The sequence below is a fragment of the Gossypium hirsutum genome, chromosome D06 (genome assembly GCF_007990345.1).
Source record: "Gossypium hirsutum isolate 1008001.06 chromosome D06, Gossypium_hirsutum_v2.1, whole genome shotgun sequence".
Classification (NCBI taxonomy): Eukaryota; Viridiplantae; Streptophyta; class Magnoliopsida; order Malvales; family Malvaceae; genus Gossypium; species Gossypium hirsutum.
In genome coordinates, this window is record NC_053442.1 from 11537404 (window position 1) to 11551627 (window position 14224).

The 14224-nt window shown below is 31.3% G+C and overlaps 1 long non-coding RNA gene across 3 annotated transcripts; it reads left to right on the plus strand.

Moving 5' to 3' along the window:
- The first annotated feature begins 6961 nt into the window (after nucleotides 1–6961).
- Nucleotides 6962–12901, plus strand: LOC107901267 (uncharacterized). Of its 3 annotated transcripts, none has more exons than XR_001685192.2 (5): nucleotides 6962–11354; nucleotides 11468–11574; nucleotides 11792–12115; nucleotides 12237–12286; nucleotides 12474–12901. It is a non-coding gene; the product is annotated as an uncharacterized lncRNA (long non-coding RNA). The 3 variants fall into 3 exon arrangements; XR_005914687.1 differs by having other exon boundaries at nucleotides 6962–9342; nucleotides 9442–11354; nucleotides 11468–12115; XR_005914686.1 differs by having other exon boundaries at nucleotides 11468–12115.
- The last annotated feature ends 1323 nt before the right edge of the window (nucleotides 12902–14224 follow it).

Below are 14224 nucleotides of genomic sequence, written 5' to 3' on the forward strand. Positions count from 1 at the left end.
TAATTTATCTAAGTGATTCTAATTAAAAATAACATTATGCAAAGAGGGATCATGTTTTAAATTCTTTTCAAATTTTCAATTCTTGACACTAAGACATCAATTAATCAATTAGGTACCAATTTTGGGCGTTAAGAGAGTGCTGATCATTCCTCGTGCGTAACCGACTCCCGAATCCATTTCCTAGATTTCATAGACCAAAAATCATTGTTTTAATAAATTAAACCTTCTATTAAATTGATCAAATTTTGAGGTGATCCAATCACACCTAAATAAAAAGGATTGGTGGCAACTCTATTTTCGTTCGTTTTCAAAAAGGTTTCGAGAGAACTATTTAACGTCAAAATAAATAAAAATTAAGTTATTATAATTAGAGAAAATATATATATTTCCTTAAAAAATATAAACATACATTAAATAAATAATACAAATTGAAGAGCATATCAATAATTTATATTTAAATCTAAAATAATAAAAATTTGGGTGCCACACTCTAGCTGGATGAAACCAGGCATGTGAATCCAGTATTAACCAACAAACTATGAGTTAATGAAGAAGCTAAAAGTTGTTTAGACTTGGCACTTGTACCAAACATTAATGATTTGATATGGACTAGCATGCCCTATGTGTTTTAAACAAATCATAAAATATTGAAAAACTGTGGAATATTTAGAATAAGATTGAGGACAAAGCTTTGAGTGGATATTCTTGTGGTGAAAATCTGATCAGAAAATTTGTCAAAATTTTAAGCATAACTTTGTCTTTCTATAGGATAAATGTAATGAAAAAATATTGGTTGAGGAAACCACAGTTCACATAAATAATAAAACATGTAAAGACAATGGTGAAAATGAAAGAAAAACAAATCATCAAAAGTGAAATAAAATTATCACTAAAAAAAACTCAAACAATAGTTACATGTACATAAAATTAAAAGTTATCAAAAGTATTTTCCAAAAAATTATAATGTAACAACCTTCGAAATTTAAAATCGTAAAATGAAAAACCTAATTAATTTTGAATCAAAATGTTGTTAATCTTACAAATTAATTATATATTTATACATAAAAAAATAAACATTAAAATACATAAATAAACCCCTGTTTTTTTGCTTGCATTATAGGACCAAGATGAGCTATACGTGATTAATTAAAAAGAAAAAAAATAATAACTAAAAAATTATTAAAATTTATTAATTATTATGTGAAAGTTATAGGTTTAATGATTAGGGTTGGTATGATGATGGTAATTAATGGCTAAAAATGAGAACACTGGTGAGCTTCTTGGTGTTGAACTTGATTTGTTTGTTATGTGAACTATATTTAGAAATTACGCGTATCTTAAATTAATATCGTGTTATAAGGTTTTAGCATGGGTTCATTTTTCATGATTTTCGATTGGAATGGTAATCAGCCTAAAGTTAAACGGAGATTAATTGAATGTGAAATTAATCATATTTGATTAGATTATAAGAGTGGATTTTAATGAAAGATAATAGGTGAACAAGGGAAGGGACTAAAAGGGAAATTGCACCAAAATACAGAATGCTCAAATGCTATTGAAGTAGGAATGTGCTAATTGCCTTTTTAAATTCAAGTGTGTTCTAATGCCACAATTACAATCCTTTATATACACCTCTCAAAGAAACAATTTCACATGATTTACGCCTAAAATCATGCTTAACAACCAACCACTAAATAAGATTGTTCTAAATATAGAAAAAGTATGATATTTTTATCAGCTCAAAAATAATTCTGTAAATTTTAATTCAGCCCCCAACTTGCCTTTTGTTCCAATTTATAGCTTGATTTTTGCTTGTATTTGAACTTCGGTACTCCAATTGCGTTCCTGATAAAATTTAAGCAAAAAATCACAAGTTTAGTAGCATTCTATTAAAAAATTGACTAAAATTAGGTACATTAAACATATAAAGTTAACTTGCTATCACCTTATTTTTCACTTTGATATTTGCTAGTATTTAAGGCTTATTAAAGAACTTAAGATATGTCCCTATTAGTTGTTGTTTTTTTTGTACCATTGTATATGGTTTTGAACCTTTAAGTTAATCAGGTATATATATACTTTGGTGATGTATTCCTATGTCCATTTAAGCTAAATGATTTATGCTTAGCCTTACATATGTTTATACGTAGCTTAGATGCCCTTTTCCATGTTCTAAATTCATTAATTATTATGTGATGTTATAGGTTTAATGATTAGGATTGGCATGATGATTATAGTTAGATGTCCATTTAATGAGAACACTAGTGAGCTTTTTGGTGTTGAACTTGATTTGTATGTTAGGTGAATTATACTTAAAAATTATGTGTATCTTAAATTGAGACTTTGGTGGGATGTTTGAGCAAGCCATTTTTTATCTTGTTTGGATAATGAAATAAACCAAAAGTATGGTCAAGTAAGCCATTAGAAGTGTTGCTTACATTGCTTGAGTGATGTTTGAGCCATTAGGAGCATTTCTTGCAAGCGAAGCAACTTAGCTAGTATGACCTTGTGCAATTCTGCACTCATGTATTGATACCTAGATAGCATGTTTCAATACTAAAAAGCTAGTAACCAAAAACTTGAAATAGGGGAGTTAAGTATCGATACTTAAAACTTGAATCCAAGTATCGATACTTACAAGCCAAATATTGACACCTTAAAGATAGGTATTGATACTTAAAAATATTGAAACTAAAAGTGAACAATGCTCATGTGAAGGTATGATACCCCTTGTGCATTAATACCCTATTCCTAAAAGTCTAAGTTTGACTTGGAAGTGTTTGGAAAAGGTTTAAATTGACCCTCAGACTTTTAGTGACCATATTAATGCATTTAATGGTTTCATATAGGGATTTGAAACTCGATTTTATTCTTTCTGATACTTTGTTCATTTGAAATTTAGTTAGTCACTCCAACAATGAACATAATGTTCCTTGCTCGATCAAGTTTTAGGATCGGGAAGGGAGTGTTACACCAAATACTAAGACCCTTTGTTTAAGAACATGTTTTCCTTGATTGTCTACTATAGTTATCTCCATTGAAGTTTTTTCTAGTTTTTTTTTTTTTTTGGTAATCTAAAGTAACATAAGAGTCGGTAGCATTGTTGGTACCTACCTATTGACTCCCCTTGGTTATGTGTTTCTCCATTAAAGGAAGTCAACTCCACTAATCAACTAATCTAGTTCTAATTCTCTAGAAAGTTGGTATTATTACTCATCGTCTGTTCTTCCCACTAGGGGTTCCAACTACAATTGAAGAGCCTAATCATATTATTGGATGGTGTTGATCCTTGTGACATTTGTCATGGTTGACTATGTTTTTTTTTTGTAGTTGAATCAAAATAACTCTAATACCAAATTGTTTTAGAATATTTATATCAAAGAAAATGAGAGAAGAAATATGAAGATGATGATAACTTCATTCTCCCCAGGAACACATATTGTTTGATGAAATTGTTACTAACAACCTTAGCTTCTAAATAAATTTATTTAATTAGCATAAAAGAAATAAATGTCGTGTAGCCTCAGTTTTTGCATTCATCATTCTACAACCCTTCATTCCCACATGTATCTCCAACCACCTTTGCTAATTTTGGAATTCCACATTTTAACACTTAAGTTGGGAGAGTTATGGGATGCGTCAACTAATTCAGCATTTTCAACACTGGTGACTATGGATTCGGCATCCTTGTTCTCTTCTAAGATGCAGATCGAGTTAAGCCCATCTCCACAGGACTCAGTTATCACCAAAGTGTTGATATTTGGAGTGGAAGCTTGGAGAAGAGTTCGTCAGTGAGACAAAGCTCATCCATGGAAAGACGCGGAAGTATCTGATTGGTCAAAGGGTAGGCATTTTTAAAGATGGAAATTGTCAAGTATATTAAAGAACAGATCCTCTTCGTTCTATCACTAAAAATGGCCACATCAGATGCTTTATTTCCCTTTTTCCAATTCTTTTTTTTTCCCATTTCTTGGGTTGATATTATAATTTATCTGATTTAATATTTTAATTAAATGCCATGTAATAATGACTTTGCCAGCGAATCAGGGGCTGACATTGAAAATTTTAAATTAGTAAAGATCAAATTATATTTTAGTTCTCTTAAAAATAATAAAATTTTAATTTAATCCTTTAAAAAGTATATTTTTTCTGTCGTAAAAATTACAATTTAATTTCAATCTCAAAAAAATAATTCTAACTTCGTTATACCATTTAAATTTTAAATAATATGAGATTCCAGGTGAGCATGTAATTTTGGGCATTAATCACTTAACAATCATGTCAACTTTTCCTTCCAAATATGACTAAAATTGATGAATTAAGTGTTGAATTACATAAAAAATAATAAAAATGAAAAAGCCCTAAGTTTTTAACCTATCAAAATTAAAGAAAAATACCATACCTAAGTTATAAGTAATGTTGTAATAAATTAAAATGATTGTTGAGTTGGAAATTTAATTATGCGAAAGTTTTTTTAAGGTATTTATCTGTATCTTCAAAATTCAATTATTATAATTTTATCGACATTTCAAAATAAATATATTTTTACAAATCAAATGCATAAGTTTTAATTTATTTGATATAGTTATTATTGTAAGTATTTAGAAAACATGAATTGGGCTGATGTTATTTATTTTAAGGATTAAAGGTTATGAGTAGTTTAAATTATTGATGAAAATACTAATTGAATTAATGTGGCAAGTTAATTTTCATTTAAAAAATTTTAAAATTTATTTTTAGAAAATTAAATAATTACTTTATTTGAATAAAACATACAAACCTTTTAATGGTACAAATATAAAGAAAATTGTCTCTTAAGACTATCACATCGTTTATCAAAATCCATCTTTTTCTTTCCCAATTGAACGGGCACGGATTTTTTTTTAAATGGTAATATTTTAGAATACATATGTCAAAACCATTTTTTTATTTAAAAAAACGGAAATCGACTTTTAAAAATGGAAATGGAGTTGCCACCGATCTTTTATTAAGGTGTGCTCGGTTCACCATTAAAATAAATTTTAGGTCTGCGAATCTTGAGAAAACAGGTTCGGGAGTCGGTTACGCACGAGGAAGGGTTAGCACCCTCGTGACGCCCAAAATTGGTACCGAACTGATTGTTTTATGTCTTAATGTCGAAATTTTGAAAAGATTTTAAAATACGATCCCTTGAAATGAAAATTTGAATGAAATAAATTGGTTGATGAGACTTACTTATTTAAAAGAAATAAATTGTCGCACTCAGTAAGTTAGAGTGCAACATTTTAAATCCTCAAAATTAAATCTATCTTTTGATTTTCAAAACCTATGCATTTTAAAAAGGGTATCTGATTATTTGGGTCAAACGGCAAATTAAAACCCAATAAGTTAGGGTTTAATTTCTCGAAATTCTTAAACATCAAATATTGCATTTATTTTAAAATCGGGATAACAAAATGTCATATCCAGTAAGTTAGGATCCGACATCTTGAAATCTCAAAAATTTTATTTTGAAATTGTATGGTTTTAACAAAATAAGTACTTGGCCATCTAAATTCATGGAAAAGAATTGAAACCCAGTAAGTTAGGGCACAATCCAATCGAAAACGATGAACACCAAGCCTTTCTTTTGAAGATTATGAAATAGCATGATTGTAGTGCTTTAATAAAATACAATTTTTACAAATGAAACCCGATTGAATAGCAATACATAATGTAAAAGATACAATTCATAATCTAGATACATATTGAGGAAAAATAAACAAAGAATAAATTCAAACAAAAATGGCTACAACAATTTTTATCATATTATGCAAATATCAATCCTAATTGTCAAATATCAAATGAATTAAATACAACAACATTATTAAGTTGAAACATTTACACATGAACTCAAAATAGACTTATGGAATAATAATACGTAAAATAAATTTGAAACAAGCAATACATTTATTAATACATATAAAATAACCATGTAAAAGTTTTAAAACATATATGATTTAAAAAAAGTAATCACCTAAATAGGTTTTGAAAGAAGTAAATTATATATAACTAAAATTGACTTAAAGTACATATCTAGATATAAAAATACTTGAAATTTATAATCATAATAATATCAAACATCAAAATAATAATATATATTTTTTAAAATAATTTAATAGCACATATAGTAGCATTCAAAACATTATATCAAAAGAAAATTAAGTTATAACACAAAATGAGTTACTAAAATATGTTCAAAGTATGTCAAATTATTGTAAAAAAACCATTTTTACATATAGATAATGAAACATATAATGATATAAAGTTTAAAATAAAAAGGATAAATTTTAAAACAACGTTAATAAACTCTAAACATGTTAATAATAATTTTAAATAACGATGTGTTGTACCTTAAAATTATAATAAAAAATATTTGAAAACAATGTTAATCCTAATATTTAAAATTTATTAAAAATAAACATATTAAAAAAAATACTAAGTTAATTTTACATTATGTTATATATAAAAAACTAAATTTGAATGAAGTTTTCTTTAATATATTCACTATAAGAGCCAATAATATTTATGAAACTTAACAAAACATTATGACTAATGAGAAATAAAAATAAAATAAAAAATGATTAAATCGAAAATACAGCACTTAGAAGACTAAATTTGCAATCAATCGAAAGCATAAGGACTAATACAACAATTAAACGCAAAAATTCAAGAATTCAAATTCAAGTAACGAAAACGTCGCCGTTTAACAATGAACCAAATTGAAACCAGAGTAAACTATATAGTATGAATCGAAAAACTGCAGAAAATCAAATTAGAACAATACAAAACAAAGGAGGACTGGTTGCGCAAATAGACCATCAAGTAGAAATGCGCGAATCCTTCCCTCGGGCTTGGGTCACCGCGCGGGTCAGGCCGATTCGGCACCGTTTTGGAACCATGGGATTAGGCTCAAACGGTGTCGTTTCAGAAATCCTATTCAAACTAAAAAAAACCTAATTGATCTTTAGCCATTCTTAAACTAAATCAAAACCTTAGCCGCAGCAATATGGAAGATAAAACGCCCTAAGGCTCTCCCCTCCATCTTTCGCCGTTTCAAATCCCAGATTCCCCGTCCAATCCGATCAGAACAGAGTAGACGAGGATTCCTACGGCGTGATATCACAGGTAAGATCCTTCTCTTTTTCTTTTTGTATAGCAAATAGAAAGAAGCAAAGAAAAATAATAGAGAAACGCAGAAAAAAAAACAAAACATAAATGGTGAATCACCTTCTCAAAACTAAAAAAACTTTGTTTTTGATTCTTTCTATTGATATTGTGTGATCGTATGCGTGGGTTCCCCCCTTCAAATACAGAAAAATGGCTTTTTATATAGCCGGATCCAAAAGAAAAATAAATCAAAATACATCCTTTTTTTCTGCCCTCTCTGCTATTTTTTCGTTTTTGCCTGCTGCTTTGTTCGTTTTGTTTGTTGCAGGCGTACGGAGCAATGGACGTGGAGGCTCGCGTGGATTTGGCGCGGAGGCACTACACGCGTGCAGGCGCAACATGGCGAGGAGGAGGCCTGGCTCTGCTGCGACGCTGGAGGTTCTAGGGTTCCCTGCTGCTGATTTTCTCTGTTTTGGGCTGCGGGTATTTGGGCTTGATTTTGGGCTAGTAATTTGGGTTTAGGTTTAGTATTTGGGTTAAGGACTGAATTGGGCTTTGAGTCTGTAAATGGACATTTATTTATTTTTTTGGGTTTTTGGTTTGATTTTAATATTTATAAAAACTAGGTTGTTAATAGTGGATGTTTTAATTTAATTTATTTTTGGTATTTATTGGGCCGGGCAAAATGGGTTATTACAACATAAATTCAAAATGATATCATTTATAATTATTTAGTTGGGATAAATAATTAAATTTTAAAAATTAGGGTATTAGCATTTTTCAAATTAAAAAAATAATTATGAAAGAAGAATAATTATCTTAAAAATAAATAATATACTAGAAATTCAATATGGATATCATTGTATTTGTAAAAAATTATAAATAAACTATATATTAGAGTTAAATAAAAAAAATTGAAGTTTAAATTATTTTTTAATCTTATAATAGGATCATGTGTTCTAAATGAAATAAAATTAGGAGAAATTTTGAAAACCCACCTGTTTAGGTGGAACTTGAAAAATAAAATTGAGCTACTAAAATTTTCGCAAATTTTGGAATTCTTCCATCTTTTTACCCAAACAAATAAATTTATTTTTAAAAATTTAACAACTCTAAGAGAAACATATGTTTCGCCAAACATCATCATGAAGAAAAAAGAGGTTACAGCCGCAAACTATTTATAGGGACAAGCAATTGAGATTTTGAGATGAAAGAGGGACCACTCTGGAAGAAAGCAAGATTGTGATAATTATCCAACGTGGGTGGTGGTGTTCTCAAACCCAAATCAATGATTGATTGTTATACTTCTTTTATTATTAAATAAATTGTTTTAATCTTTATATTATTAAAAAACTAAATAAAGCTAATCTATAATAGAAATTTAAAAAATATAAGAATATTATTATTATTTGCAGTGAATCCCAAATAAAAGATTCTATTTCTAACATTATATTTTAGCTTTTAAAAAATATATTTTTTAATATAAAAATCTCACCCACATACACATCCATATAACGTACCACAAAGATATGAATCGATTCCATAACCTTAAAAATATGATGAATACGCTTCACCAATAGGCTAAATGTTAGGGTTCAGCTTTTAAAATAACTTTTTAAACAAAAAATAATAATTTTTTCAATAATTTAAAGACTATATTGATTCATTTTAAGGTTAATGAATTAATTTAGTCTCATCCTTGTAATAGAGAGACATGCAAGTACATTCATTTTTTTTCATCTTTAGATAGAAAAAAATACCAATTTTTTTAATTAAAATTTTAGATTGGATTTAAGTAAAATCGATTTCATCTTTCCAATAGAGTGTCGAAATTTAGTGCAACTTACTACTACTTAAATTGGTCAAGATTTTTTATTTATATTAAGAGTCAGTCAACAGTTTTGCTCCTTCATTTGTGCAAATAAAATAGGAGTACATTAGTTACTCTAAATCAAATTAGTTGAGATATTTTAGGAGGTATTCTTGTTTAAATAGATGTCTTACTCTTAGTCAAGTTGCAGCACTTCAGATTTCTATTTTCTTGTATTCTCTTGATTGAGTAATAATAATTTTCTTCTTATTTCCATTTCTATTGTCTGTGTTTTGTGTCGATTGGTATCAGAGCAAGATTACTACCAAGTGTTTGATATTATTACTCAACCAACATGAATAGTGGAAGTGCTTCTTCGGGAACTGCTGTAGAAAAGTTTGTTGGTAATAATTACAATTACTAAAAGTTATGTATAGAAGCTTTTCTATAGGGGCAGGATTTGTGGGATCTTATTGAAGGTGATGAAACATCGATCCCAACAGATACTCTGCAGAATGTCGAATTACAGCAAAAATGAGAGATCAAGTGTGGGAAACCTCTTTTTGCTTTGCGGACATTAATCAGCAAGAAATACATTAACCATGTTCGTGATTTAAAGTCACCAAAGCAAGTGTGAGAGACTCTTCAAAAGTTGTTTACTAAGAAAAATACAGCTCGATTATAATTTCTTGAGAATGAACTAACTGCGAATAACTCAAGGTAATTTGTCCATTGAAGAATACTTCTTAAAAGCGAAGAACTTGCGTTCTGAAATTTCAGAATTGGATACGGAGGAGCCAGTGAGTGATGCACGTTTGTGTCGCTATCTTATTCGTGGACTGCAAAAAGACCTTAGGCCCTTTGTTTCTTCAATTCAATGGTGGGTGAATCAACCTTTAATTATTGAATTAGAAAATCTTTCTAATCAATAAGCTTTGATAAAGCAAATGACAAGCAATAACAAGCTTTCTCAAAAATCAAAAGATGTGTTGTTTGTCAAATATCAAATGAGAAAGAAGCTCGAAGTCTTCATCGAGTGATAAAAATCAGTCCAGAAGTGAGGAGCAGCCCAATAGATCTTCCAAAGCTTGTTACAGGGGTAGAAAACTTAGACATCTCAAATGAGATTGTCGGGTGAAAGTAGTGTGTGATCAATACGGGAAGTCAAGCCATATTAAGGTAAATTGTCGAGTTAAAATGCAAGAATTGAAGCAAATTTGTACATGACAGCAATGAGTTCCAACAACCAACTTGGGAGTAATGTTTATCCATTGAGGTTCTTGACCAGCCAACGAATGTGACTTCCGTTATGCACCAAGATGATGTGTCTGCAGATGTTCTTAACTCCAACAAGGAATGGATTGTTGATTCTGGTTGTTTTCATCATGTTACTGGGAATGATACTCTTTTATCAGATGTTCGTCCGCATCGTAAGAATAAAGTCATTGTAACAGCTGATAATTCATTACATCCTGTGAAGAAAGAAGGAAATTTGAATGACAGAGATGTTCTTCTCAAGGATGTCTATCATGTTCGTGGCTTAAAGAAAAATATTGCTTCTGTCTCACAAATAACATATTCAAAAAGGTATATTCTTTTTAGTCCTAATGACATTCAAATTCTTTTAAATGTGAAACATATTGTTGTTGATGTTTTGTTTTGTGGAAAAAGAAAAGAATCATTGTATCTTTTGTCTACAAGTGACGAGTATTTAAAAAAGGCTAGTCGCAATGGAAGCTCAACACTTTCGCATGCTCGCTTGGGTCATGTGGGTTTTCAGTTGCTACAGAAGATATCCACAAACCAACTTCTTAATGGTATCCCTGTTTTTAAAGGTATTCACCATGATGAGATTTGACCAAGTTGCCAATATGAAAAATCACATTGTTTTCCTTTCTCAAGTTCAAAAAGTAAAGCATCATCGCCATTGCAACTGGTTCATTCAGATATCTTGGGACCAACGAGAATGCCAAGATACATTGATCTTCATTATGTGATGGTGATTGTGATTTTGGATGATTTCTCTCGGTTCAACTGGTTATACTTTTTAGAACACAAAAGTGAGGCTTTCTCTAAATTTCTTCAGTTCATTATGTAAAAAAAGGATTTGGGTTGTCAATCAAGTGCTTGCGAACGAATAATGGAGGGGAATTTCTATCAAATGATTTTATGGATTATTATAGAGACAAAATTCAGCATCAAATGAATTGTTCAGAAACCCCACAACAAAATAGGGTTGCTGAGCGTGAATTAGCTCATTTTAGATCAATTTGTTTGTCTTGGCTACACACAGATTCTTCCAAGAGAACTATGGGCAACAGCTTTTCAAACTGCTTGTCATGTCGTAAATTGACTACCTCAATGGCCAAGGACAGAACCATCACCTTTTGAGCTGCTATATCGTCGTAAACCCAATGTAAGTTATTTTCATATTTTTGGGTCTATTTGTTATGTTCATGTATTGAAACACAATCGAACTAAACTTGAACTAAAGACCAAGAAATGCATTTTTTTCTATGATACTCATAGGAAGGGTTGGAGATGTATGGATTTGGAAACAAAAAAGATTATCATTTCTCGTAATGCGATGTTCGATGAAGTGTCATGTCACAAAGATGATGCAAATGGCAGCAAAGGTACGAGAAGTCTTGCACTTTTTCCTTATGATATTTTAGAAAGAAATATTTCTTAAATTGAGGGATGTATTCAATCTGAGGAAAATACAGAGGCCACCACAAGTATTGAGACTGTCACAAGCAGAAATCCTCCAAGACAGAAAAGATTGCCGAGCCATTTGTCTGATTATGTAATTGAGATAAATCATTATTCTATTTTATCTTGCTTTTTTCATAGAGGAGTCATGTGGAAATGAGCCCAAACTGTACAATGAAGCTAAAGGAGTTTCGAAACAGGAAAATGCAATGGTAGAAGAGATTTCAGCACTCAACAAGAATGGCACGTGAGAGCTTGTACCAAAGTCATTTGATGCTGATTTAATTACTTGTAAGTGGGTTTATAAGTTGAAGAAAAAGGCTGATGATACAATTGATAGATACCAAGCTCGTCTTGTTCCCCGTGGGTTCTCTTAGCAATACAGTCGAGATTATGATGAGACTGTTAGTCTTATTGCAAGGATGAAAATGGTTCGAGCAATCATTTCTTTAATTGCTGGTAAAGGTTAGAAATTATGACAACTAGATGTGAAAAATGCTTTCTTTTATGGAGAGTTGGATCGCAATATTTTTATGGAACAATAACAAGGATTTGTATCTAAGGAGTATCATGATCATGTATGCAGACTCAAGAAAGCGTTATATGGTCTCAAGCAAGCTCCTCGTGCTTAGTTCGGTAAGATTGCTCAATATCTTAATTTTTGTGGTTTTAAATCTTTAAGTGCTGATCTGAGCTTATTTATTAAGAAAACACCCACTGTGTTGATAACACTCTAGAAGAACTTATTTTTATGTATTAATTATATATTTATTCTGAGTATGATCCTGCTAATTTGAGCTATTTATGATCTTTTATCTCATAGGGACTAAATTTGAGGCAAAAGCAAAATTAAGGGCCAAAAGCGTGAATTTAGAGATAAAATGGGCCAATGTGCGACACAAGGAAAAGTTGGTGCCAAAAGTGCAAGCATGGAGAACCCAATGGTTGAAATGCAAAAAGAAGAGATTTTATTCTATTAAACTCTATTTTAATTATATTAGGATAATTAATATTGAGATAATTATTAAGGATTATTTTTAGGATTTTACTTTATCTTTATTTATCTTCAATTAAATGTATTTATCTTTTAGGAATTTAAGTAGGATTAGAATATCTCCCCTAGCACTATAAATAGGGGGTGAAGTGACTCAAAAGGGGATCCTATATATTTTTTTGAAAACACTCTCTCCCCAAAAGTTTAGGCTTTTGTTCTTCTCATATTTCTTTTTAATAAAATCTTTATTTTTATTTTTTTATTTTCTTTTCTACCACAACCATGAGCCACTAAACTCATCTAGCCGAAGGTTGTCAAAAATCCCCAAAAGAGTTCATGAGGCTTAGAATTCGTACTTAGCCTCCTCGCTGAGTATTCATCGTTACTCCGCACTACGGGGCTGACGCTTCCATCCATGTCCCTTAAGAAGTAAGCTTTTCAACGTATGCAAAGGCGGCCGCTTTGTATGTTTTGGGAAGGTTGCACAGTCGGTTCATTAGCTTACTGCGTCAGAGGTTGGCGAGCCCAAGAGACAAAATGGCATGGGATTCGCCATTGAGAAGCGTTGATCTAGCATAAGACGATCCCACAGAAACGATTGTTGGCTAGAGTCAGGTTCCACTAAATCGTAAGTCTAAATCCTTAGAGCTGGTGGTCATAGGCGTCCTCTTCCACTATAACTGGCTTATTCGGTTTGGGAAGGATCATCTAAAAGTCGAGGATTGAACCCAAGGCGGAACGAGACAACTGGAGGCTGAAATCTCCCATAAGAATTTACTTTCTCTCAATTCTATTTTTAATTTCTCTAATTTTCGATTCAATATTCTTAAATTTGTTTTTATTTTATTTTTCGTTTTCAAATCCAAACATTTAATTCTGTTATTTTTTTATTTTATTTTTTTAGGCACGCATGTTATATTGAGTTATATGTATAATTTACGTCGCCAACTGATGTACTTCCGTCTGGTGTTCGAGATGTATACACGACCCCTGGTCGACACTCGGTTAGCGTGTTACAAAATATGGAACAGCCCAGTTCGGTAGCGGTGTCGAATGCACATCCCCTCAAGACACTCTGTCGGTGAATGGAACATGTACGTCAGTGGCTCGACGTTTGACACTGGAAATACGAGCTGGGGAACTGCATCAAGTTCTACTGGATGGCAATCTACATCTAATTGGGGACGTTATCAAATGCCCAGAAGAAGGGATGATGTACTACCTATGACATCAACCGGTGAGGGGACGTCGTACGCTGCAGATGATTGTGGGTTAGAAGGTGACTCCGATGTGGATCCACCTTGAGAGTTCGGGCTGGATGGTGCAGAGGTGGGATTATTTTTTGAACCAGAGCCTATTCCAACAGAAGGTGAATATGGTGATAGGAGTGCAGATGATGAAGAAAATCCACGATTCAGAGCAAACTCACCTCCAGCCCACATGCATAATGTCGATCTGTCAAATGATGATGCGTTAGAGTTTCCAGATCTACCACACCGGGTGCGCGATCGTACAAGTTCGGGGGTAGATCTCGGTGAACTTGAAGTTGGTAATCAGTTTACCAATAAGGATAGTTTTAT